Genomic DNA, 26,996 nt, shown 5'->3' on the forward strand with positions numbered 1-26,996 from the left:
TTGAGCGGTTGAAGGGCCGGTTGGGACCGGAGCAGGTATTTGGGAAACTTATACTGGACATGGTGCAGGAACCGCAGGAGCTGTGGGCACCATATGGAATGGCGGCAGTGGACCATTCTATGGACTCTCCGGGGGCGCCAGTGTTGTCCCAGAGTACCCGGGGAGGTGGTAAGAGATGATGTGAACTGAGTCCTAAGACTACTGCTGATTTTTTGTGTAAAAATTACCCTGCCGGTGTGGTTGTTAAAAAAGGGGGCGGAGTCTAAAAAAGGGGCGGATTTTCACAAGAGTGTGGACTGCAGAAAACTGGAAATTGTTACTGGTTGTGGGTTGGTACCTCCTAAAAATGACAATGTGACCGTTGATAACGGGGTAACTCCAGTAGAAGGGGGTGACGTCAAAGTGGGAGGTGACCTGTTAGTCCACAACACCATGGGGAGGGACACAGACCCCGTAGCTGACTGTGACACTATGAAAGTAAAAAGTGAGTTCGGTCAGGAGGGGCTAGACGAGGGGAGAGAGTCCCCCTCTCGTCGTCGACGGCGCAAGGGCCACAAAAAGGTTGCTCCGGTAGTACTCCCTGAAAATGAAAATAAAGCGAATATAGTACTGTGTGCCTATGCTTCAAGTGTGGATCCTCCTTTAGGGGTAGAAGAGGAGATGACGTTGCCAGTAGCAACCTCCGGTACGGTACTGAGACTGACGGATCAAGATCCGACAGCCCTGAAAGGGGAGGCGGCCAGTCATGACCAAGAGCGGGAGCCTATCAGGCCGCAGTGTCAGATTGACGTGCAGCAGTTATGTGAAAACCTGGGGAACGTGTCCTCAGACCAGCTGAACCTGGAGTCTGAGCAGCAGAAAATATACCAGGTTATGAGGAACTGGCAGCGAGACATGGAGGGAAGCAACGCGGAAATTAACCATTGGAAGGAAATGTTCTACGGAATTAAGGAGGACCGCCGTAAAATCAAGGAGGAGGTTTTTCAATTACAGATTGACAAAGCGGTGTATGAAGATGAGTTATGCGAGGTGAAACATCGCTTCTCCCTGGTACAGTTAGAGCTGTCTGCCCTCAAAGAGGCGCTGCAGCATGAAGTTGCTGGGCGTGAACAAAACCTAGAACGATTGCGCGAACAGTTCAACCAGGAGCTGTGTGACTCCAAGAAAGAGTGTGATGAAAAGTTCGGTATGGAACTGCAACAACTTAAGAGAGATTATGAGGATCTCCTCAAGGTAAAAGAAAAACTAGAGGAGGATAAGGCGGGTGCAGAGCACGTGCGCCAAGTGGGTGAGACCACTCTGCAAGAGACCCGTGAGGAGAATGATTATCTCCGTGGAAAGACCCTAGTTCTGGAAGCTCAGGTGAAGGAGCTACAGATGTCCTGTGAAACTCTCCAGAGGGCGGAGACGTGCCTTAAAGAAACAGTCAGCAAGATGGAAGCTGAGCGGAAAAAGATGGAGGAGTCCATCGGAGAAGCCACAGACCAGGGCCAGGAGTTGGCCGCTGGTGAGGGGAGGTATGAAGCAGATACCTCCTCGAGTGATGCGAGCTTGGATGATTCAGTGGAAGTAAGAGCCGAGATCAGAGAGCTCAAGGAATTGTTTCAGGCCCATTTGAAGCAAGAGAGGTCTGAGAGAACTCTACTGTTAAAAGAGCAGTTGAAGCAGGAAGAGCTTCAGAGACGGGCCGCTGAGAGGCGAGTGACGGAACTAGAGGAAGAGGTTTCCGGGCTCAAAAGTCGCCTGACAAAGTATCACTCGGTGAGCGAGGCCTCCTTGGAGAAGGAAAAGGGCATACACGTTGTACTCACTCCCTTATACCATGAGAAGGTGGACCTGAGGAGAGCTAAGAGCAGGGTAACAGAAGATAAATATGAAGTGGAAGTGGTCAAGACGAAAATTCATGAATTTGTAGCTGTGAGTCAGCTCAGGGTAAGCATACAGGGGGAAGAAGCTGAAAGTCAGTTGTCCCTGAACCCTGAGCTGGTTGATCGTCTGGAAACTACTGGTGAGACCGAAATGTCTTGGTACAAATGCCTCATAGATGTACCCGAGGATTTGAGGGAAGAATGCACCCGTGAGTCTGTGCATGAAGAGTTTAAGAAGGCTGTGGGAGCTTGTAAGGTGTACTTGACCTCAGAAGCTAAACAGCTGGTGCTTCTGTCCATGACCGAAGTCACAGTGAAGAGGGTGGCGATCCTAAGTGATATCCATTGGCGATGTATTCGCACGAAGCGGTTTCTCCGGTTGAAGACGGAACAAACTGTTAGACAACTGGAGCTGATGAGGAAAGCTCACAGTATGCGTGAAGAGGTCATCCGGGTGCCTCATGTTCTGGTGAGAAAGCTCATTGGGAGAAGCGGTCGAGCCATGCAGATGATGGTCAAGAAGTCTGGTGTGGTGAAAGTAAGCAGTCCACATGATCATCAGGACTGGATACCAGACGAAGACTGCTTGGTGTCCTTCTCCGCTGTAGGAACAGAAGAAAGCCTAGAATATATACGCATGCTGATTGAGTACCGAGTGACCTACCTGCAGGAGGTAGAACAATTGAATCTCGCTAGACTGCGAGTAGATAGACAGCATCATCTGAGCAGCAGAAGATGGAAGCCGTCTAGAAATAGTGAGACCCAACAGAGAAAAGGCCCCCTAAATAACAGAACAGCTACAGCTGGAGTTAGGGACCTTTCAAGATGTCCTGAGAGTAGTGGGCGTGGGTTTAGAGGTAGTGAGACCTCCAGTAACTCAGGTTTGAGCAGCCCATACAAACGACCCCATAGAGGACGGGACAGTACGGAATCGAACCGGACCTTAGATACCAGGGCATGTGAGTCACTCCGCTGTATGACTGACCGCTGGGAGCGGGGGAGGTCTGACAAGATTATGACTGACCGCTGGGAGCGGGGAGCTCTGACAAGGTTACGACCCAGAAAGGTGACCCGACGAAGTCAGTGACAGTGACAAATGGTAGGTCCCTAAGGAATGGGCTAATGTCATTGACTAATATTCCAGGGGCTGAACAGCGCAATTGACAAGAACATGGTCTCGGTATGAGCTGTGGGATATGAGGTGATTGTGTATATTATGTGTTCAACCCCACAAGTTTGAACAGAGGGGGGGGATATGTAATGCAGCGACGTGCTTGCATTACAGTAATGGTCTAGGATGTGTTTTACCTGACCATATACCTTTCCCCTCAGGTGACTGGTCACATGACTGTGACATCACACAGGTCCTGTATGCACAGTAAAGGTCTGTACACATGACTGGGAAAGCACACAGGACCTATACACACAGCTGACTGATCACATGACTGTGACATCAGCAAGGTCCTGTCAGTTTGTGTGTGTGTGCACAGGATATATAAACCCTGGTAATTTGAGACAGGTGTGTTCGGCGTGTTGGGCGTGAGGCCTGTTCCCGTGTGTGTGGGACACCGTGATTCAGTGAAGCCTGGCAGCCTGAAAGGCAAAGACTGGATCCTGTGTGGATGCTAGTGGCCTTGTTATGGTCATTGATAATTTATTACCTTGCCGTAGGCTGTAACCTGGAGCAAGTGGGCCTGTGTGCCACTTGTCTCATGAATATTGTAGATATGTGTGTCGGCGTGCCACAGAGTTGGACACGGTGAACTGTGGCTTATGATGTAATAAACTGCAACATTGTGAGAAAAACGTAAAGACATTGCACGTGTGCATTGATTGACGCAGCGAAGCGAGTAACCCCCAGTATGATGACTAGCGCTGCCTTACACTACTCATAGGGATTATGATTGCGCCATTGAGTTTGTTCCGAGTGCTACTCTTCCCAAAAGTCGTTTGTTTAATCTGACTATCCCTGTAAGAAAGGCCTTGGAGGAGTACATACAGACTAGCTTGGCTGCTGGTCACATTAGACCTTCTAAGTCACCTGTGGCCGTTGGATTTTTCTTTGTTAAAAAAATGGACGGCAGTTTACGTCCATGTTTGGATTTTCGTGAAATTAATAAGATTACCGTGCGCAATTCCTACCCATTGCCGTTAATTCCTGATTTGTTTAACCAGTTAGTGGGAGCCAAGTGGTTCTCCAAGATTGATCTCCGGGGGGGATAGAATTTGTTACGTGTGAAAAAGGGTGATGAATGGAGAACTGCTTTTAACACACCGGTAGGTCATTTTGAGAATCTGGTGATGCCTTTCGGTCTTACCAATGCACCTGCATTTTTTCAGAACCTTATTAATGACATCCTGAGACCTTTGATTGGTAAGAATGTGGTTGTGTATTTGGATGACAATTTGATTTATTCACCAGATCTAGAGTCCCATTGGCAGAGTGTACGCGAAGTCTTGCAGTTATTGAGTGACAATTCACTCTTTGCTAAGCTGGAGAAATGTGAGTTTGCTGTGCAGAAAATTAGTTTTTTGGGCTACATTGTCTCCAGCGAGGGCTTTGAGATGGACCCTGTGAAGGTTCAGGCTGTGCAGGAATGGCCTAGGCCTATTGGTTTGAAATCTATACAGAGATTTTTGGGTTTTGCCAATTATTACAGGAAATTCATTAAGAATTTTTCTGTAATTGTTAAACCTCTAACCGATCTCACCAGGAAAGGTGCGAATACGGCCCAGTGGACTACTGAGGCCATTGAAGCGTTTGAGTATCTCAAAGAGAGATTCAGTTCTGCCACTATCCTTATGCAGCCTGATGAGACCAAGACTTTTTTGGTCGAGGTCGGTGCTTCATCGGTGGGGGTCGGAGCAGTTTTGTCTCAGGAGAACAAGGGTGGAGTACATCCTTGTGCCTTCTTTTCGAGGAAATTTTCGGAAACCGAACTGAATTATGATGATGGAAATCGGGAGTTGCTGGCTATTAAACTTGCGTTTGAACATGGGCATCATTTTTTGGAAGGCGCTAGATTTCCTATTCAGGTTTTCACAGATCATAAGAATTTGATCAATCTGGATGCTGCCAAGCGCTTGAATGCCCGTCAAGCTAGGTGGGCACTTTTTTTTTCTCGGTTTCATTTTTCTGTTACCTATATCCCTGGTACTAAGAATGTTAAAGCCGATGCTTTATCTCGCAGCTTCTCTCCTACGGTCGGTTCCGAGGAGGAGGAGACCATTTTGGCAGAAGGAAGTCATCAAGTGGGTGCGTCAGTGTGCTGTGTGTGCTAGGACAAAGGCTTCACATACTCCTGCTGCGGGGTTGCTTTGCCCTCTGGAGGTTCCTAGTGTGCCTTGGACGCATCTCACTATGGATTTTATTACTGATCTTCCTGTGTCTGAGGGTTTTACTGTCATCTGGGTGGTCGTGGACCGCTTTAGTAAGATGTGTCATTTGGTTCCATTCGTTAAGTTTCCCTGCGCCAAGACACTCGCTAAGGCGTTAGTTAAGGAGATTGTCAAGCTCCATGGCGTTCCCATGGATATTGTTTCTGATAGAGGACCTCAGTTTGTGGCTTGCTTTTTGCGTGCTTTTTGTGACAGGTTAGGAGTCCATTTGTCATTTTCATCTGGTTATCATTCTGAATCGAATGGACAGACTGAAAGAAAGAACCAGGATGTAGAACAGTTTTTGCGTTGTTTTGTGGCGGACAATCAAGAGGTGTGGTCTGAGTTTCTGCCTCTCGCAGAATTTGCTCTTAACAATCATACATCCTCCTCTGCTGGGTGTTCTCCTTTTTTTGTTGTACTGGGAGACATCCGTCTTTTGGTTTGTTCTCCAAATGGGGGTCGGCGGTGCCGGAGGAGGAGAATTTTCCGGTGATTTGGAGAGAGTTTGGACTAATGTACGCTGTCACCTGCAAGAGGCTAACAAGAAGTCCAAGAAGTATTTTGACAGGAAACGTAAAGAGGTTTTGCTTACTGTGGGTGACATGGTTTGGTTGTCCTCGAAGAACCTGCGGTTGAGGATTCCCTCTAAAAAACTGGGTCCTAAGTTTGTGGGTCCATTTAAAGTGCTTCAGGTTGTTAACCCGTCTGGTGTTAGGTTGGATGTCCCTATTTCCTGGAAGATTAATCCTGTGTTTCATGTTTCCTTGTTGAAAAAGGCAGACGTATCTAATAGGGACGCCACTGTCACAGTTCCCCCTGTGGTGGTAGATGGCGAATATGAAATTTCTCGTATTTTGAATTCTAGATGGCATAGAGGGAAATTACAGTATCTTGTCTCCTGGAAGGGTTTTGGTCCCGAAGACAACTCTTGGGTAAGGACGGACGATGTCTCTGCTCCTAGGCTTGTTAAAGCTTTCCACAGGAGGTTTCCAGATAGGCCTGGGCCTGGAGGATCCAGAGGATCCTCATAGAAGAGGGGGTACTGTTAGAACCCTCCTGATAGTTTTTGCTATCTTGTGTTTTGCGGTCACGTGACCAGCTGCCTATATATTCCAGCTCCGCCCTTCTGGCTTTGCTGGACTTCAGTGTTGATTTGACTGTCTCTCTAGCCTGGTGCTTCGGTGCCTATCTTTGTCAGTTCTTGGTCTTGTGGGACCTTTAGTACTTTTTGTCAGTTTGTCCTTTTTGCTCTGCAACAACTTCTGTTTAGGAGGTGTCCCATTTTTGTCCCAGTCCTTAGTTCTTTTAGGGACCCCTCCCTTTATTCTATAGGTCTCCATTCAGACTAGCCGAGGACGAAGGCGGGTCTGTTCACAAGGAACAGGCAGCCCGCTACATCGTAGGGATTCAGCTTAGTCTTACGGTAGGGACAGCTTTCCCTTATGTTTCCTTAGTTTATGTTACAGATCATAACACTTATCTGGCCATGTGCTGTGTGACACATGCATACAGTGCTGAAAAGACATGGGAACAGCATGGGTAAGACCCCTGGAAGCATCTCTGACACCCAGGTCACTGCCTAAAAGTGTGCCCATCAGAAGTGATCCTTGCCGTATTAGAAGATGCAGACTGGCAACTATCACCGTGCAAGTCCTTGTCCCAGGGCAGTGTTCAATTGTACCTCCCTCATTCCTTGCAATTCAAGCGCAAATATGCAGCCAACCACCCACCCACCCACAGGCTGAAATACTATACTGCTAGCTTGCACTTGAAATGAGGCCTTTTAGTTTGGAGGAGGCCGAAGCTGGCCACTACCTCATGGCTGCGTCGGCGGCGAGGTCTCCATACTCAGTCCCCAGCCGCCACTATTTGTCCCGGGAACCTTCCCCACACTTTTCTTAGCCTGGCCTGCTTTAGGGCAGCATTGGACGAGCCCACCAGAGAACCAGACTCCTCCGGTGGGCACTGGCTTCTCCATCAGGGGAGTTGAGAGTGCCAAGGTGAGGAGCATGATGATGATGATAGAAGTTAGCATCTGCTTTGTTTTCTTGGAATGCAAGCGTAAGTGTGCAGCCTGCCACCCACCCACCCCTAGGTTGCAATACCATACTGCTTGCTTGCACTTGAAATGGGGCCTTTTAGTTTGGAGGAGGTCGAAGCTGGCCACTACCTCATGGCTGTTTCGGCAGCGAGGTCTCCATACTCAGTCCCCAGCCGCCACTATTTGTCCCGGTAACCTTCCCCACACTTTTCTTAGCCTGGTCTGCTTTAGGGCAGCATTGGACGAGCCCACCAGACAAACAGACTCCTCCAGTGGGCCCTGGCTTCTCCATCAGGGGAGTTGAGAGTGCCAAGGTGAGCAGCATGATGATGATGATAGAAGTTAGCATCTGCTTTGTTTTCTTGGAATGCAAGCGTAAGTGTGCAGCCTGACACCCACCCACCCCCAGGCTTCAATACCATACTGCTAGCTTGCTTGCACTTGAAATGAGGCCTTTTAGGCTTGAGGAGGCAGACGCCGGCCACCATGTCATGGCTGCGTTGGCGGCCTGATATCAATACTCAGTCCCCAGCCGCCCGGCGGCCGGGTGTCCACACTCGGTCCCCAGCCGCCCCTATTTGTCCCGATACGCCTTATACACAAGTGTGCATACCAAAACAATACCTGTGCCCTCCCCAGTGCACTTAGTGGGAAGGACAGCCTATTCCACTGTAGTGTGTGCACGCCAACCCCCTGTTCATGGCACATGCGAAGATGCCTCCCGCCCTGCACCTGTCGTTGCAGACTTGCAACTATCCCCGTTCAAGTCCTTGTCCCAGGGCAGTGTTTAATTGTACCTCCCCCATTCCTTGCAATACAAGCGTAAGTATGCAGCCTGCCACCCGCCCACCCCCAGGCTGCAATAACATACTGATTGCTTGCTTGCACTTGAAATTGGGCCTTTTAGGCATGTGGAGGTGGAATCTGGCCACCACGTCATGGCTGCGTCAGCGGCCTGGTATCCATACTCAGTCCCCAGCCGCCCGGCGGCCGGGTGTCCACGCTTGGTCCCCAGCTGCCAGGGGGCGGCCGGGTGTCCATACTCGGTCCCCAACCGCCCCGAGACCGGGTGCCCACACACAGTCCCCAGCCGCCTGGGGGCGGCCTTGTGTCCATAAACCGTCCCCAGCCGCCCCTATTTGTTCCGGTGCGCCTTATACACAAGCGCGCATACAAAAACATTACCTGTGCCCTCCCCAGTGCATTTAATGGGAAGGACAGCCTAACCACAAACACGTGGACAAGTGAATGTGGCCAGGGATGGTCCATCTCACTGACGCCTTCACACTGGATTAATACTGTGGAAGCCGGGACACAGTTGGACACTGGGATGCAACACGTCCTCCAGACATAGAGGATTGCGGGTCCTGGGTCAACCAGGCTTCAAAACAAAGTTCAGAAGGTAGACAGCAGCAGAGGTCGGCCTCCTACACAACGAATAAATTATTCATGATCATGAGGCCATCCATCTCCTTAGCTTTCTGTTCCTTGCAATGCAAGCGTATGTATGTAGTAGCGGCTAGGCCTGAGGTGGTCAGCGTTTTGGCACATATCCTGCCTCCATCGAGGATTGCTGGATGTTTTCCTGTTACTATCCCAGCTCTATGACTCCAGTTAAAACAAAGCTTCAGGTGATGAATGATGGATGAGGTGGTGGCAAAGGAGAAAGAGCAGGAGGAACAGGGACCATTCACATCAATATCAGGCCAGTCAACCACACATGTCTTGTAGGATATGTTTCTGTACCAAAAGGAGCGGTTCAGCTACACAGTTATAGGGCATACAGTGATTGCAATGCCTACCAAAACTTTCGAGGCACTCCAATGCCCCTTGGAAGTGACATGGAGGTCAGAGGGCCTTAACTAAACCGTTTTTTACATTTATAGCAACTGGGTCTCCTGTACACTGTTGGCCTAAGCAGTGAATGGAAGGCTTTCCAAAAATTCTGAGGAACTGCAATGCACCTTGAAACAGACTCGGATTACAGCGTACTAAAAACCTTCTACCCATTATTGGGGAGTGGGTCTCCCTTAGTGTTCGCCTATGCATTGAAAAGCAAAAGCTGACTAAAATAAGGAGGAAATGCAATGCCCGTTGGAAAAGTCGTGGGGGTTAGAGGTAATTAAAAACAACATTTCAATGCCCCTTGAAAGAGCTGTGGAGTTCTGAGTGGTTTAACAAGACTGTTTTAATGCCCCTTGCCAGAGACGTGGAGGTCACAGTAGCTTAACAAGATGGTTTTATTGCCCCTTGGAAGAGACGTGGAGTTCAGAGTGGTTTAACAAGACGGTTTTAATGCCCCTTGGAAGAGACGTGGAGGTCCCAATAGAATAAAAATACAATATCAATGCCCTTTGGAAGAGTGGTGGAGGTCGCAGTGGAATAAAAAGACAATATCAATGCCCCTTGGAAGAGTGGTGGAGGTCCCAGTGGAATAAAAAGACAATATCAATGCCCCTTGGAAGAGTGGTGGAGGTTACAGTGGAATAAAAAGACAATATCAATGCCCCTTGGAAGAGTGGTAGAGGTCCCAGTGGAATAAAAAGACAATATCAATGACCCTTGGAAGAGACGTGGAGGTCACAGTAGCTTAACAAGATGGTTTCAATGCCCCTTGGAAGAGTGGTGGAGGTCCCAGTGGAATAAAAAGACAATATCAATGCCCCTTGTAAGAGACGTGGAGGTCCCAGTGGAATAAAAAGACAATATCAATGACCCTTGGAAGAGACGTGGAAGTCACAGTAGTTTAACAAGATGATTTTAATGCCCCTTGGAAGAGACGTGGAGTTCAGAGTGGTTTAACAATACGGTTTTAATGCCCCTTGGAAGAGACATGGAGGTCACAGTGAAATAAAAAGACAATATCAATGCCCCTTGGAAGAGTCGAGGAGGTCCCAGTGGAATAAAAAGACAATATCAATGACCCTTGGAAGAGACGTGGAGGTCACAGTAGCCTAACAAGACGATTTTAATGCCCCTTACAAGAGCCATGCTGTACAGCATATTAAAAACATTATTCCCATTATTGGGGAGTGGGTCTCCCATAGTCTTTGCCTATGCCTTCCAAGCAAAACCTGCCAAAAATTAGGATGGAGGAACTTGCAATGCCCCTTACAAAAGCCATGCAGTACAGCATATTAAAAGCATTATTTCCATTATTGGGGAGTGGGTCTCCCATAGTCTTTGCCTATGCCTTCCAAGCAAAAGCTGCCAAATATTAGGACGGAGGAACTTGCAATGCTGGCAACTTGGACCACGGTCACCCTGGTGGTATAGTGGTGGTGGAGGCAGAGGATAAGGAGATGAGCAAAAAACAGCCGAAATGAGGAAGCACATACCCATGTGTGGGTGTGAAGTGGTGCATGTGAATACACCTCCCGAAACAACACAGTGGATTTGACTTTATGTTACTCTACTGTCATTTGGTGGTGATGAGAAGTCTGGCCCAATCCAGCCCTTGTTCATTTTGATAAGTTTCAGCTTGTCAGCATTGTCAGTTGACAGGCGAGTGCGCTTATCAGTTATAATTCCCCCAGCGGCACTAAAAACACGCGCCGATAGCACGCTAGCGGCAAGGCAGGCCAGGACCTCCAAGGCGTACAGAGCGAGTTCATTCCAAGTGTCCAGCTTGGATACCCAATAATTAAAAGGCACAGAGGAATCACGGAGGGCGCTGGTACGGTCGGCAATGTACTCCCTCACCATCTTTTGAATCTTTCCACTCCTTGTGAGAGTACCCCACGCCCCAGGGCCTGTAAGCTGGTCGAGTCTCAGAAAACTGTCCCAGAATGTTGACAGTGTTCCCCTGCCACTGCTGGATTGGAGTTGCGTCTCTCTCGCCTGTACGCCTTGGTTGGGCAATGAACTGTGACCTCTGCCGCTAGCGTGTTCAGATGTCAATTTTTTAACAGTTCTGCAGCAAGGGCCTTCTGGTACTGCCCCATTTTTGTAGACCTCTCCACCTCAGGAATAAGAGAGTGAAAGTTCTCCTTGTAGCGGGGGTCTAAAAGTGTCACCAACCTGTAATGACTGTCACCTAACATTTTGACAACGCGTGGGTCACGGTTAAGGCAGCGTAACATAAAGTCAGCCATGCGTGCCAGACTGGTAACGGGCAAGACTTCCGTGTCCTCACCAAGATGACGGCTGACCATGCTCTCTTCCTCCTCCTCCCCCCTGTCCTCAGGTCACCCACGCTGAACCAACGGTATGACAGTTGTACAGGTACTACTGTCTACAGCGCATGATACCAATTCCTGTTCTTCCTCCTCCTCCTCCTCCTCTCCCTCATTGTCCCCCAATGCACATTGGGATGAGATGAGGCTGGGCTGTGTGTAATCGCCCGCTATGGCTTCTTCATCCATCTCATGATACTCTGGCATCAATGCCTCCTCATTAATTCTCTGCAGAGAGCGTTGCAAAAGACAGACAAGTGGGATGCTGACGCTAATGATGGCGACATCGCTAGTGATGAGAGAGCACTAATATGCTTGGGTGCTCGAAGCTCGGGTCGAGCACATTGGAATACTCGGGTGCTCGACCCAAGCATCGAGCCCAATGTAAGTCTATGGGAAACTCTAGCATTTTTCTGCGGGTCCCCCCACCGGCGGTCTGCAGAAGGTCAAAAATTGCCCAAATCGATGGGAACAGTGCTCAATTAAACGTCAGGCAGGCAGAATATATAGGCAGACAGGCAGGCAGGGTATATAGGAGCGTGCATGAAAAGCATAGCAGGGCACTTGGAACACACTAGTGCCCTCCGATTTTCATGCACCCGTCTCTTTAAAAAAGCAGGCCGGAAATTCATCAGCGGCATTCACCGGTACCCGACAACTTAGAACAGAAAGAATAGAGCATCACACATAGATTAGATAGAAACATGTCAGTCACATATATAATAAGTACAGTGACAGTGTTGGTTACTGTACTTGTCATTTACTGTTAAAGGATTTATTAAAAAAAAATAATAGTGTTTTCATGCACCTCTCTCTTTAAAAAAGCTGGCCGGCAATTCATCATTGGTACCCGACAATTTAGAACAGAAAGAATAGAGCATCACACATAGATTAGATAGATAGAAACATGTCAGTCACATATATAATAAGTACAGTGATAGTGTTGGTTATTGTACTTGTCATTTAGTGTTAAAATAAAGGATTTATTAAAAAAAAAATTAGCGTGGGGTTCCCCGTAATTTTAGTCTCTAGCGGAGGTTAAGCAGATGGCTGGGGCAGATGTCTGAAGGCTGGGAAGGGGGTAATACCCACGGAGCTTCCCAGGCTACTAATATCAGCCCCCAGCTGAATACCTAGCCTTTACTAGCTATTAAAATGGGGGACCCCAAAAAAAAATTATGTGGGGTCCCCCCTATTTTAATAGCTAGCAAAGGCTAGTGTAATGCAGCAGCTTGCGGCATTACTGTAATGGTCAAGGGTGTGTTTTGGCCGACCATGTACCTCCCCCAGGTGACTGGTCACATGACTATGACATCGCACAGGTCCTGTGCACAGAGAAGGTCTGATCACATGACTGTGACATCAGCACAGGTCCTGTGTGTGCACTAGAGGATATATAAACCCTGGTAGATTTGAGACAGGTGTGTAAGGCGTGAGGCCTGTTCCCGTGTGGGACATTGTTAGCCTGGAGAGGCTTAGTGAGGCCTAGAGAGGCCTGGTGAAGCCTGGTGAAGCCTGAATGGCAGAGGCTGGAACTGTATGTGTAAGGGATTCCTGTAGCCTTGGAGGGCCAGAGGCTTAGAAGGCAAGAGTCCTGTAAGGCAGAGGCTGGATGTCAGGTGAGACAACATACCAGTAGCCTTTGAAGGAACGAGGGCTGGAGACCCCCATCTGGGAAGCCGTAAAGCCACAGTGGTGGCAGAACAAAACTGACTGAAGCAGCTAAAACCCGGCAAAGGTAAAACAGTGCATTATATGAACGTTGCTATAAGTGACTTTGCTGGAGGCTGTAACTGGAGCCAAGTGGGCCTGTCTGCCACTTGAAAGGCCTCTGGACATTATATGTGTATGTCGGTGAGCCACGGAGTTGGACTCGGTGAAAAGCAGTAGTGAAGTGTAATAAACAGCTGGGTTGTGAGATACTGGAAAACGTGGCTGGTGTCCTTTAATTGACCCGGTGCAGCGAGTGTCCCCCAGCATGATGACTAGCGCTGCCTTACACTAGGCAGACAGCTGGGGGCTGATATTAATAGCCTAGGAAGGGTGTCATGAATATTGGCCCCCTCCCAGGCTAGAAACACCAGCCGTCAGCCGCCCCAGAAATGGCGCATCCATAGGATGCGCCAATTCTGGCACTTAGCCTCGCTCTTCCCACTCCCCTGTAGTGGTGGCAGTGGGGTAACAGGGTTGGGGTTGATGTCAGCTTATAATGTCAGCTGACATCAAGCCCAGGTTAGTAATGGAGAGGAGTCTATAAGACACCCCCATTACTAACCCCATAGTCAAAGTTAAAAAAAAAGACAAACACCCAGAATAAAGTCCTTTAATTGAAATAAACACACAATTCTTTAATGTTCTAAATTAAACTCTAATTACCGTCATGCCCATTCCAGCTGAAGCCAACGATCTCCTGCAATAAAAATAAAATAATAAACCAACCTCATCCTTACCTTTCCATGGTTCCCAGGACAGCTTCAGCTCTGCTACATCGAGATGACAGGCTGGACCGCAGCAAAACGCTGCCGTCCAGCTTGCCATGCCGCAGACACTGAGAAGCTCCTCAGTGAAGCTCCTCAGTGTCTCACTGTGACGGCATCCAGATGAGCTGAGTTCATGTCCAATGAACTCAGCTCACCTCATGCACATAGTAACATAGTAACATAGTAACATAGTAACATAGTTTGTAAAGCCGAATAAAGACTTGCGTCCATCAAGTTCGACCTGTTAGTTCTGTAATTGCTAAAGTTGATACAGAGGAGGGCAAAAACCCCAAATGATTTGGCCAGTCTTCACCTGAGGAAAAATTCCCTCCCGACTCTGAAACCAGCAGTCAGAATAAATCCCTGTATCAACCTACTATTTTATTTTATTTTTAAGTATATGCTGAAATCTGCCTGGTATCTAGAAATGCATCCAGTCCCCGCTTGAACTGGTGTAGTGAATCCGACATTACCGTCTCCTCACTCAGTGAATTCCATATTCTCACTGCTCTTACCGTAAAGAACCCCTTCCTATGCTGGTGCTGAAACCTTTTCTCTTCCAGTCTTAGTGAGTGCCCTCTTGTTACCGTAATATCCCTCCTTTTGAACAAATCCCGGGCAAGATCTCTATACTGTCCCCTAACATATTTGTACACATTTATTATGTCCCCCCTCAACCTTCTCTTTTCCAGGCTGAATAGTCCTAGTTTTGCCAACCTCTCTGGGTATTGCAGTCCCTCCATTCCCTTTATTAATTTTGTTGCCCTCCTTTGTACCTTTTCAAGCTCATTTATATCCTTTCTATATATTGGGGCCCATAACAGAGCACAGTATTCCAAGTGTGGTCTGACCAGTGCTTTGTACAGTGGAAGAACAATGTTCTCATCCTTTGCAGCTATACCTCTTCTGATACATCCCATTACCCTGTTTGCCCTTACAGCAGCGGCCTGACTTTGGGCACTCCAATTTAGTTTGCTATCAATCAAGATGCCCAAGTCCTTCTCCATCTCTGAATTCCCCAATGATTTCCCATTCAGTGAGTACTGGTGACTTCCATTTTTCCTTCCCATATGTATGACCTTACATTTCTCCTCGTTAAACCTCATTTGCCATTTAATGCTCCACCTACCCAGCTTATCCAAATCCCTCTGTAGGTCTGCACTGTCCTCTTTTGTAATAATTGTTTTACATAACTTTGTGTCATCTGCAAATATTGATATTTTACTATTTATCCCGTTGACTATGTCGTTAATAAAGATATTAAATAACATTGGGCCTAGTACAGACCCCTGTGGTACCCCACTAGTGACGCTTACCCAATCTGAGTATATTCCATTTATAACCACCCTCTGCCTTCTATCCTTTAGCCAGTTAGCTACCCACTTGCAGACATTTTCCCCCAGCCCCATCATTCTCATTTTGTATACCAACCTATTATGTGGCACGCTATCGAACGCTTTTGAGAAGTCGAGATACACGACATCCACTGGTTCCCCCTGATCTACTCGAGAGCTAACCTCCTCGTAGAAGTCAATCAAGTTTGTTTGGCAGGAGCGATTCCTCATGAATCCATGTTGGTTCGGGATTAAAAGATTATTAGCATCAAGATGCTCCATAATTGCCTCTTTAATGAAGCTTTCAAAAATTTTGCCCACAACGGACGTCAGACTCACCGGCCGATAGTTTCCGGCGTCACTTTTCGCTCCCTTTTTGAATATTGGCACTACATTCGCCTGTCGCCAATCAAGTGGCACAGACCCAGTCTCAACAGAGTCCTTAAATATAAGATATAATGGTCTGTCTATCACATTACTTAGTTCCCTTAGTACCCGTGGGTGTATGCCATCAGGTCCTGGTGATTTGTTTATTTTAATGTTACTGAGGCGTTTCTGTACCCCAGCTTGGGTTAGATTAGTCATACTTAGTGGAGGATTAAGTTTGTCACTTCTCATTTCTCCTGTTATTTCGATTTCCTTTGTGAAAGTTGTCGAAAAAAAATTATTTAATAGATTAGCTTTATCCTCATCTTTCTCTATGATTTTGCCTTCCTCACTTTTTATCGGTCCAATATTATCCGATTTAATCCTTTTACTATTTATATACGTAAAGAACAGTTTGGGATTTGATCTACTTTCCCTAGCAATACGTCTCTCTGTTTCCTCCTTCGCTATTTTTATTTGTTTTTTACAGGTTCTCGTTTTTTCCTTGTAACACATTAGTGCCTCCTTACTGTTTTCCTGTTTTAATCTCTTGAATGCCTCTTTTTTGCTATTTAACGCCCCTTTTACGTTCTTGTTCAACCATATTGGTTTCCTCTTATTTCTGGCCCTTTTATTCCCATACGGTATATATCTCTCGCACTGAGTATTCAGAATTCTTTTGAAGGTTTCCCATTTACTATTCGTATTCCTTTGATTAAGAACTTTGTCCCAGTCAATAAGTTGAAGGCTTTCTTTCAGCTGATCAAACTTCGCCCTCCTAAAGTTTAATGTTTTTGTTGTTCCCTTATTGATAACCCTACTGAAGGGCATTTTGAAGTCGATAATATTATGGTCGCTATTACCTAGGTGCCCCCCTATCTGTACCTCAGTTATTCTATCAGGCCTATTAGTCAATATTAAGTCCAACACGGCCTTCCCTCTCGTTGGTTCCTGCACTAGTTGGGAGAGATAATTATCCTTAATATTTGTCAAGAACCTCTTTCCTTTCTGAGATCTACAGGTTTCTGTTTCCCAGTCAATATCCGGGTAGTTGAAATCCCCCATTACAATCACTTCATTATGTTTTGCTACTTTGTCTATTTGTCCTAATAGCAGATTCTCATTCTCCTCTGTTATATTTGGTGGCTTATAGCAGACCCCCAGTAATATTTTATTATTATTTTTAGTTCCCTCTATCTCTACCCACATGGACTCGACCCCCTCTTCTCCCTCTCCTATATCTTCCCTTAGTCTGGGTTTTAGACATGACTTTACATATAAGCAGACTCCTCCGCCTTTCCCCTGTTTCCGGTCCCTTCTAAATGAACTATAATCTAATAAATTTACCGCCCAGTCGTAGCTATCGTCTAGCCAAGTCTCTGTTATACCTACGATGTCATACCTCTCCTCCGATATAAGCGCCTGCAGCTCATCCGCCTTATTGGTCAGGCTTCTTGCGATGGTCAGCATGCAAGATAAAACTTTGGGGTTATTTAGCATCCTATTCTTCTCTAACGATCTAACTGTACTATCCCCACCCCCCTCTCCACCCTCATTATATTCACTTCTCCCCTTCCCCCTTGCTTGCCTCACATACCACCTATTTCCTTGGTTTCCCCCCCCCCGTCTCTAGTTTAAAAACTCCTCCAACCTGTTAGCCATCTTCTCCCCAGCACCGCTGCACCCTCCCCATTGAGGTGCAGCCCGTCCCTACGGTAGAGTCTGTAGCTGACCGCGAAGTCGGCCCAGTTCTCCATGAACCCAAACCCTTCTGCCTTGCACCAACTCTTTAGCCACTTATTCACCTCCCTAACTTCCCGTTGGCGCTCCTGTGTGGCTCGCGGGATTGGTAGTATTTCTGAGAAAACTACCTTGGAGGTCCTTGCCCTAAGCTTCCTACCTAGGTCCCTGAAATCATTTTTAAGGACCCTCCATCTACCACTCACTTTGTCATTGGTGCCGATGTGGACCATGACTGCTGGGTCTTCGCCAGCCCCACCCAGTAACCTGTCAACCTGATCCGCGATGTGCCGGACTCGAGCGCCAGGGAGGCAGCACACCGTTCGGCGATCCCGGTCTTTGTGACAGATTGCCCTGTCTGTCCCCCTAATAATAGAGTCACCCACTACCAGAACCTGTCTTGCCTGCCCTACACTTCCCCCCTCCCCCTCATTACTGGAGCATACACTCCCCCGGCGGTCAGAGGATCTGTCGTGCTCCAATAATGCCGGTTCTGAACCAGCCTTCCTATACTTCTTCCCTCTATCCCTCCTAACTGTTATCCAGCTCCCTGCCTGTTCAGCCTGCACTTCCCCTCTATGCTCCACCCCCAGTATTGACCCATTGAGTGTCTGCTCGGTGAGCAGCAAACTCCGTTCCATGTTGTCGATGCTCCTCAGTATCGCTATCTGAGCACTTAGATCCAGAATTTGGGCTTCCAAGTGCACGATATGCTCACATCTCTCGCAGCAGTATGGATCCTCGAGCGGTTGCTCACGGAATGCATACATTGCGCAAGATGTACACTGCACGGCTCCGGCCAACATGGACGTCATTCTAAATATGGGGATACAGTCACTATATATATACAAGTACAAAACACAATTATTTATATATAGGTGTATGGACGGGGATCAATTAGGGATGTGCAAGTGTATCAATTAGATATCGGCGGGGGATCAGTTAAGTATCAAGTATGGACGGGGGAATCAGATAAGTAGGTCAGGTGGATTAATTAAGTAAAAAGTAAAGTAAAGAAAGAATGAAATACAGTCAGCAATTCAGTCCTAAGTCCTCCCTTCCAAACTCCCTGAATCCAAAGTCACTGAAAAACAAGTCACACACTTACTTTCATTCGCACTTACGCTCCGGACACACGCAGCTCGTTCACACTCGCAAACTAAGAGATTTAAAGAGGTTTTTTTTTTTTTTTTTCTTCCTTTTCCAGCAATGTACCCTTCACCTCAATGCACTTCCAAAGGACTTGATGTCCAACCAGCTGCCCCTTATAAACCCTTAATTATGACCCCTTCCCCTTAATTAACCCCTTGTGAGTAAATCTACACCTCAGGATTTTAGTGCAATGTAGTTAACCCTTAAATACACAGGTAGTAAACTAAGAAACTAAAACTGTAGTGAGAAAATAGGTTTTAAAAAGCCCAATAAATCTAAACAGGTAGAAAAGCACTCAGCAGGTCACAATGCAGCACTCACCGCAATTCACACAGGTATTTTCTGCAAGATTCCCAAATACCTCTTCACTGAAAAACAAGTCACACACTTACTTTCGTTCGCACTTACGCTCCGGACACACGCAGCTCGTTCACACTCGCAAACTAAGAGATTTAAAGAGGTTTTTTTTTTTTTTTTTTTTCTTCCTTTTCCAGCAATGTACCCTTCACCTCAATGCACTTCCAAAGGCTCTCACTGACAGCGTGGGAGAATTCTACTGCTGGGATGGCATTGAGATGACAGGCTGGATGGCAGCTGAGCGCTGCCATCCAGCATGCCATCCTTCATAGACACTGCAGAGCGCTGGCATGCTTGCGCTCTGCAGTGTCTCTGAAGGATGACAAGCTGCATGGCAGCGCTCAGCTGCAATCCAGCCTGTTATCAGAATGCCATCCCAGCGTGGGAGTATTCTCCTGCTCAAGAACTGAGCGCAGGAGAATTCTCCCATGCTGGGATGGCATTGAGATGACAGGCTGGATCGCAGCTGAGCGCTGCCATCCAGCATGCCATCCTTCATACACACTGCAGAGCACAGGCATGCTTGTGCTCTGCAGTGTCTCTGAAGGATGACAAGCTGGATGGCAGCGCTCAGCTGTGATCCAGCCTGTCATCTCAATGCCATCCCAGAGTGGGAGAATTCTCCTGCAGTCACCGCATGCGCAGGAGAATTCTCCCACGCTGTCAGTGATGTGCATGAGGTGAGCTGAGTTCATTGGACATGAACTCGGCTCATCGGGATGCCGTCATAGCAAGACACTGAGGAGCGCAAGCATGCCTGTGCTTCTCAGTGTCTGTGGCATGGTAAGCTGGATGGCAGCGTTCTGCTGCGGTCCAGCCTGTCATCTCGATGTAGCAGAGCTGAAGCTGTCCTGGGAACCAAGGAAAGGTAAGGATGAGGTTGGTTTATTATTTTACTTTTATTGCAGAAGACATTGGCTTCAGCTGGAATGGGCGTGACGGTAAATAGAGTTTAATTTAGAATATTAAAGGAATGTGTATTTATTTCAATTAAAGGACTTTATTCTGGGTGTTGTGTTTTTTTAAAATATTTTACTAGAAATTCATGGCGGTCATTTCTAATATTGGCATGACCCCATGAATTTCGGGCTTAGGGCCAGCTTATAATACCAAGCTGGCCCTAACCCCTTTATTACCCAGTGAGCCACCGCACCAGGGCCCTGGATGAGTTGGGTACAGCGCCAGAAGATGGCGCTTCTATGAACGCTCCATTTTCTGGGGTGGCTGCGGACTGCAATTTGCAGCGGGGGACCGCCCAGAAAGCTTGGGCCTCCCTGCGCTGCGGATTACAGCCCCGAGCTGCCTAGTTGTACCTGGCTGGACACAAAAATAGGGCAAAGTCCCACGCATATTTTTTTTAATTATTTAATGAAATTCATGAAATAATAAAAAAATAAAGGGCTTCCCTATATTGTTGTGTCCGGCCAGATACAAATAGGCAGCTGGTGGTGGGGGGCAACCCGTTCCTGCCTGCTGTACCTGGCTGGCATACAAAAATATGGCGAAACCCACGTCAAAATTTTTGGGAAAAATTAATTAAAAAATAATAATAATTTAGGGAAAGCATCTTTATTAACCCCTCAAGTGGAGGGGTTAATAAAGATGCAGTCCGTAAATGTTTTTTTTTTTTTATTATTTTTAATGAATTTTTCACCAAAAATTTGACGTGGCCTTCGCCATATTTTTGTGTCCAACCAGGTACAGCAGGCAGGAACTGGCTGTCCCCAACCACCAGCTGCCTATTTGTACCTGGCCGGACACAACAATATAGGGAAGCCCTTTTTTTATTATTATTTCATGAATTTCATGAAATAATTTAAAAAAAAAAACGTGGGGCTTCGCCCTATTTTTGTGTTCAGCCAGGTACAACTAGGCAGCTGGGGGCTGGAATCCGCAGCGCAGGAAGGCCCAAGCTTTCTGGGCGGTCCCCCGCAGGCATGCTTGAGCTCCTCAGTGTCTCGCTATGACGGCATCCAGATAAGCCGAGTTCATGTCCAATGAACTCAGCTCACCTCATGCACGTCACTGACAGCGTGGGAGAATTCTCCTGCGCTCAGCGCTAAGCGCAGGAGAATTCTCCCACGCTGGGATGGCATTGAGATGACAGGCTGGATCGCAGCTGAGCGCTGCCATCCAGCTTGTCATCTTTCAGAGACACTGCAGAGCACAAGCATGCCTGTGCTCCGCAGTGTCTATGAAGGATGGCATGCCGTCTTCTCTATACCGTTCTGTTCCTACTTTCTAATGGTACGTCACCCAACTTTCCCACGCTGACTTCCATGCCGTCTTCTCTATACCGTTCTGTTCCTACTTTCTAATGGTACGTCACCCAACTTTCCCATGCTGACTTCCATGTCGTCTTCTCTATACCGTTCTGTTCCTACTTTCTAATGGTACGTCACCCAACTTACACCAGCTACCCCACACTTTCATTTATGACCTTGTTTACTCAGTCTTTGAGTATCCAGCATCTGGTTCAATCTAATCAGCTGATCAAGATGAGCACAGACCACTCCCCCAGCTGAATGCATTCTGTTACAAATATATTGTGGGCAAGAAGTCTGTGTCAGACTTTAGTCTGTGTCCATCACCTTAAGTGTCCATTAGCTGAAGTGTCTGAAATTTGAATTAATCCTGAATTGAACTTGAAGGTAACTGGATACTAAGTCACAGTAAACAATGTTTGTCTTTGTTTTCACTCTCGCCCCCTAAATCCTTCACTTCTTACAACCACCCCTAATCCCTACACTTAGTAATGAACTCTTCATCTCTCCCTCCATTCTCCCCACCCATCTCACCTCCTCCTTAGAGCTATTCCTCAACATACAATCCTTTGTCTCCAAACACAGACAGCCACCTCATGCCCTCTCCTGCTCCCACCTACTAACGCTTTCTCTGCTCCTCCTTACTGCCGGCGACATCTCTCCAAATCCCGGTCCTCCTCACCACATCCCTACACTCACTTCCACCTCCTACCCACGATCTATCCCAAACTCTCCTAACCCTTCTAACCTTATACCCATCCACCCAGCCGCCGCTTCCCCAGTCCCACTAATAGGAGCTCTATGGAACGCTCGCTCCATCTGCAACAAACTTTCCTACATTCACGATCTCTTCATCACTAACAAGCTTTTCTTCCTCGGCATCACTGAAACCTGGCTCACCCCCTCCGACTCAGCCTCTCCTGCTGCACTTTCGTATGGTGGATTCCACCTTTCCCATACCCCCCGCCCCACCGGCAAGCACGGTGGAGGAATAGGTTTACTCCTCTCAGAAAACTGCTCCTTCACCCATATCCCACTGCCGCCCTAAATTTCTCTCCCCTCTTTTGAAGTGCACCGCATGCGCATCTACTCCCCATCCAACCTCCAACTGGCTGTCATCTACCGCCCCCCAGGATCAACCACCACTTTGTTTGACCCCTTCACCACTTGGCTACTTCATTTCCTCTCCGTTAACATCCCCACTATCCTCATGGGCGACTTTAACATCCCCATTGACACTTCCCTCTTAGCTGCCTCTAAGCTTCTATCCCTCACTTCCTCCTTTGGTCTTACTCAGTGGTCTTCCACACCCACCCACAAAGACAGCCACATGCTGGACCTCATTTTCACCCGCCTCTGTTCCCTATCTAACCTCTCTAACTCACCTTTCCCTCTTTCTGACCACAACCTACTTACATTCTCTACCCTCCCCACTCCACAAACTTGCATACCCTCGCAGAAATCTCAAACACCTTGACCTACACTCACTCTCTGAATCCCTCCTCCCTCTTACAGACATTAGTTCCTTACATGATGCAGATGTTGCTGCCACTTTATACAACACCACAACCACTGCAGCTCTCGATTCGGTCGCCCCCCTCACACATTCCAAGGCTCGCACAATCAACATTCAACCCTGACACACCAACCTAACTAAAGAACTGCAACGGGCCTTCAGGGTTGCTGAGCGTAGATGGAAAAGGTCCCACTCCCATGAGCACTTCATCGCATTCAAACAGTCCCTCACTACCTTCAAGTCCACACTCACTGCAGCAAAACAAACATACTTCACATCTCTCATATCCTCCCTGTCTCAAAACCCCAAACAACTACTCAACACCTTCAATTCTCTCCTTCATCCCCCATTGCCTCCTCCCTCTCCGCTTATTTCAGCCGAAGACTTTGCCTCATTCTTCAAGCAGAAGATTGACACCATCAGAGCTTTTGCCTAAAGCTCCCACAGCCCCTCCCCACACCTACTCAATCCTCTTCCTCCTAAACCACCTTTTTCACCATTTCTGAAGATCAACTTTCCTCCTTATTCTCCAAATCACACCTCACCACCTGTAAACTTGACCCAATCCCGTCCCACCTCATCCCAAACCTTACCATTATCTTCATCCCAGCCCTAGCCCACCTCTTCAACCTGTCACTAACAACTGGTGTCTTCCCCTCATGCTTCAAACATGCCTCAATCACACCCATCCTCAAAAAGCCCTCTCTTGACCCATCCTCTGTGTCTAGCTATCGCCCCATATCACTTCTCCCCTATGCCTCAAAACTACTGGAATAACATGTCCATTCTGAACTGTCCTCCCACCTCTCCTCCTGCTCCCTCTTTGACCGCCAACAATCTGGTTTCCGACCGCACCATCCTACTGAAACTGCACTGACCAAAGTCACCAGCGACCTACTAACCGCCAAATCTAAGCGACACTACTCTGTCTTCCTCCTCCTAGACCTGTCATCTGCCTTTGACACAGTGGACCATTCCCTCTTACTACAGACTCTCTCATCTATCGGCATCACAGACTTGGCCCTATCCTGGATCTCCTCATACCTAACAGACCGGACATTCAGTGTCTCCCACTCACACACCACCTCCTCATCTCACCCCCTATCTGTCGGTGTCCCCCAAGGTTCAGTTCTAGGACCGCTGCTCTTCTCCATCTACACCTTCAGCCTGGGACAGCTCATCGAGTCTCACGGCTTTTATTATCACCTCTATGCTGATGACACACAGATCTACCTCTCTGGACCCGATATCACCTCCTTACTAACCAAAATCCCACAATGTCAGTCTGCTATTTCATCCTTCTTCTCTGTCAGATTTCTAAAACTTAACATGGACAAAACAGAATTCATCATCTTTCCGCCATCTCATTCAACCCCCCCAACTGACCTATCTATCAACGTCAATGGCTGCCCACTCTCCCCAGTCCCTCAAGCTCGCTGCCTTGGGGTAACCCTGGACTCTGAACTCTCCTTCAAACCACATATCCAAGCCCTTTCCACTTCCTGCTGACTCCAACTCAAAAATATCTCACGGATCCGCACATTCTTCAACCATGAATCTGCAAAAACACTAGTGCACGCCCTCATCATCTCCCGCCTTGGCTACTGCAACCTCCTGCTCTGTGGCCTCCCCTCTAACACTCTTGCACCCCTCCAATCTATCCTAAACTCTGCTGCTCGACTAATCAGCCTGTCCCCCCGCTATTCCCCGGCCTCTCCTCTCTGTCAATCTCTTCACTGGCTCCCCATTGCTCAGATACTCCAGTTCAAAACCCTAAACATGACATACACAGCCATTCACAACCTGTCTCCTCCATATATCTCTGACCTAGTCTCCCGTTACATACCCGCACGCAACCTCCGATCCTCACAAGATCTCCTTCTGTACTCCCCTCTTATTTCCTCCTCCCACAATCGCATACAAGATTTCTCCCGTGCTTCCCCCCTACTCTGGAACTCTCTACCCCAACGTATCAGACTCTCGCCTACCGTGGAAACCTTCATAAGGAACCTGAAGACCCACCTCTTCCGAAAAGCCTACAGCCAGCAGTAACCACCGCTCCACCATACCGCTGCACGACCATCTCTACCCTCACCTACTGTATCTTCACCCATCCCTTGTAGATTGTGAGCCCTCGCGGGCAGGGTCCTCGCTCCTCCTGTACCAGTCACTGTCACATTGTGTTCAAGATTATTGTAATTGTTCTTGTATTATACCCCTTTTTCACATGTAAAGCGCCATGGAATAAATAAATAAATAATAATAATAATGCCATCCCAGCGTGGGAGAATTCCCCTGCGCTCACCGCATGCGCAGTAGATTTCTCCCATGCTGTCAGTGACGTGCATGAGGTGAGCTGAGTTCATTGGACATGAACTGGGCTCATCTGGATGCCGTCATAGCGAGACACTGAGGAGCTTCAGTGAGAAGCTTCTCAGTGTCTGCAGCATGGCAAGCTGGATGGCAGCGTTCTGCTGCCGTCCTGCCTGTCATCTCGATGTAGCAGAGCTGAAGCTGTCCTGGGAACCATGGAAAGGTAATGATGAGGTTGGTTTATTATTTTATTTTTATTGCAGGAGATCGTTGGCTTCAGCTGGAATGGGCGTGACGGTAAGTAGAGTTTAATTTAGAACATTAAAGAATTGTGTGTTTATTTCAATTAAAGGACTTTATTCTGGGTATTTGTGGGGTTTTTTAACTTTGACTATAGGGTTACTAATGGGGGTGTCTTATAGACTCCTCTCCATTACTAACCTGGGCTTGATGTCAGCTGGCATTATAAGCTGTCATCAACCCCAACCCTATTACCCCACTGCCACCGCTACAGGGCAGTGGGAAAAGCGAGGCTAACTGCCAGAATTGGCACATCCTATGGATGCGCCATTTCTGGGGCGGCTGACGGCTGGTGTTTCTAGCCTAGGAGGGGGCCAATATTCATGGCACCTTTCCTGGGCTATTAATATCAGCCCCCAGCTGTCTGCCTAGCCTTTGCTAGCTATTAAAATAGGGGGGACCCCACGTCATTTTTTTGGGGGGGGTCCCCCATTTTAATAGCTAGTAAAGGCTAGGTATTCCGCTGGGGGCTGATATTAGTAGCCTGGGAAGCTCCGTGGGTATTACCCCCTTCCCAGGCTTCAAACATCTGCCCCAGCCGTCTGCTTAACCTCAGCTAGAGGATAAAATTACGGGGAACCCCACGCCAATTTTTTTTTTTATAAATCCTTTATTTTAACACTAAATGACAAGTACAGTACCCAACATTATCACTGTACTTATTATATATGTGATTGACATGTTTCTATCTATCTAATCTATGTGTGATGCTCTATTCTTTCTGTTCTAAATTGTCAGGTACCGATGATGAATTGCCGGCCGGCTTTTTTAAAGAGACAGGTGCATGAAAACACTATTATTTTTTTTTAATAAATCCTTTAACAGTAAATGACAAGTACAGTAACCAACACTGTCACTGTACTTATTATATATGTGACTGACATGTTTCTATCTATCTAATCAATGTGTGATGCTCTATTCTTTCTGTTCTAAATTGTCGGGTACCGGTGTATGCCGCTGCTGAATTTGCTGGCTTTTCATGTTTCACTGTGAGAACTGTTCCATCGATTTGGGCAATCACTGTAATGCCACAACCACCATTACAGTGAGTTGCAGACAATCCCTGCATGATTGGTGCTCTAAATAGCGCCAGACATGCAGGACGGGGACCCGAGCTCCCGCCCGAGCATCGCGCAAGTACTCGGCGAGCTTCGAGCATCTCGAGTACTGAGATACTCGGGCGAGTACCGAGCAGTGGCGAGCATGCTCGCTCATCACTAGTCATCGCCACTCATCTTCTTGGTGGACTCCTCAAAGTTTGTCAGGATGGTACATATGTCAGACACCCAGGTCCACTCCTGAGGTCTTATGTGTGGAGTCTGACCTGAATATCGACGGCCTTGTTGCAGCTGGTACTCCACAACTGCTCTCTTCTGCTCACAAATCCTTTGCAACATGTGGAGGGAAGAGTTCCTACGTGTGGGGACATCAAACACCAGTCGGTGTGCCGGAAGCTGCAAACACTGCTGCAACACAGCAAGGGCGGCGGAAGCTGTAGCCGACTTCCGAAAATGAGCTGACAGGCAGCGTACTTTGACGAGCAGATCTGGCAACTCAGGGTACGATTTAAGAAACCGCTGAACCACGAGGTTAAGCACATGAGCCAGGCATGGTACGTGTGTGATCTCGCCTCGCCTCAGAGCCGCCACCAGGTTACGGCCATTGTCACACTCGACCATGCCTGGATGTAGGTTCAGCGGTCTCAGCCA

Source organism: Phyllobates terribilis, unplaced genomic scaffold (assembly GCF_046119375.1).
Source record: "Phyllobates terribilis strain yellow unplaced genomic scaffold, ASM4611937v1 Scaffold_1__5_contigs__length_1240528914, whole genome shotgun sequence".
NCBI lineage: Eukaryota > Metazoa > Chordata > Amphibia > Anura > Dendrobatidae > Phyllobates > Phyllobates terribilis.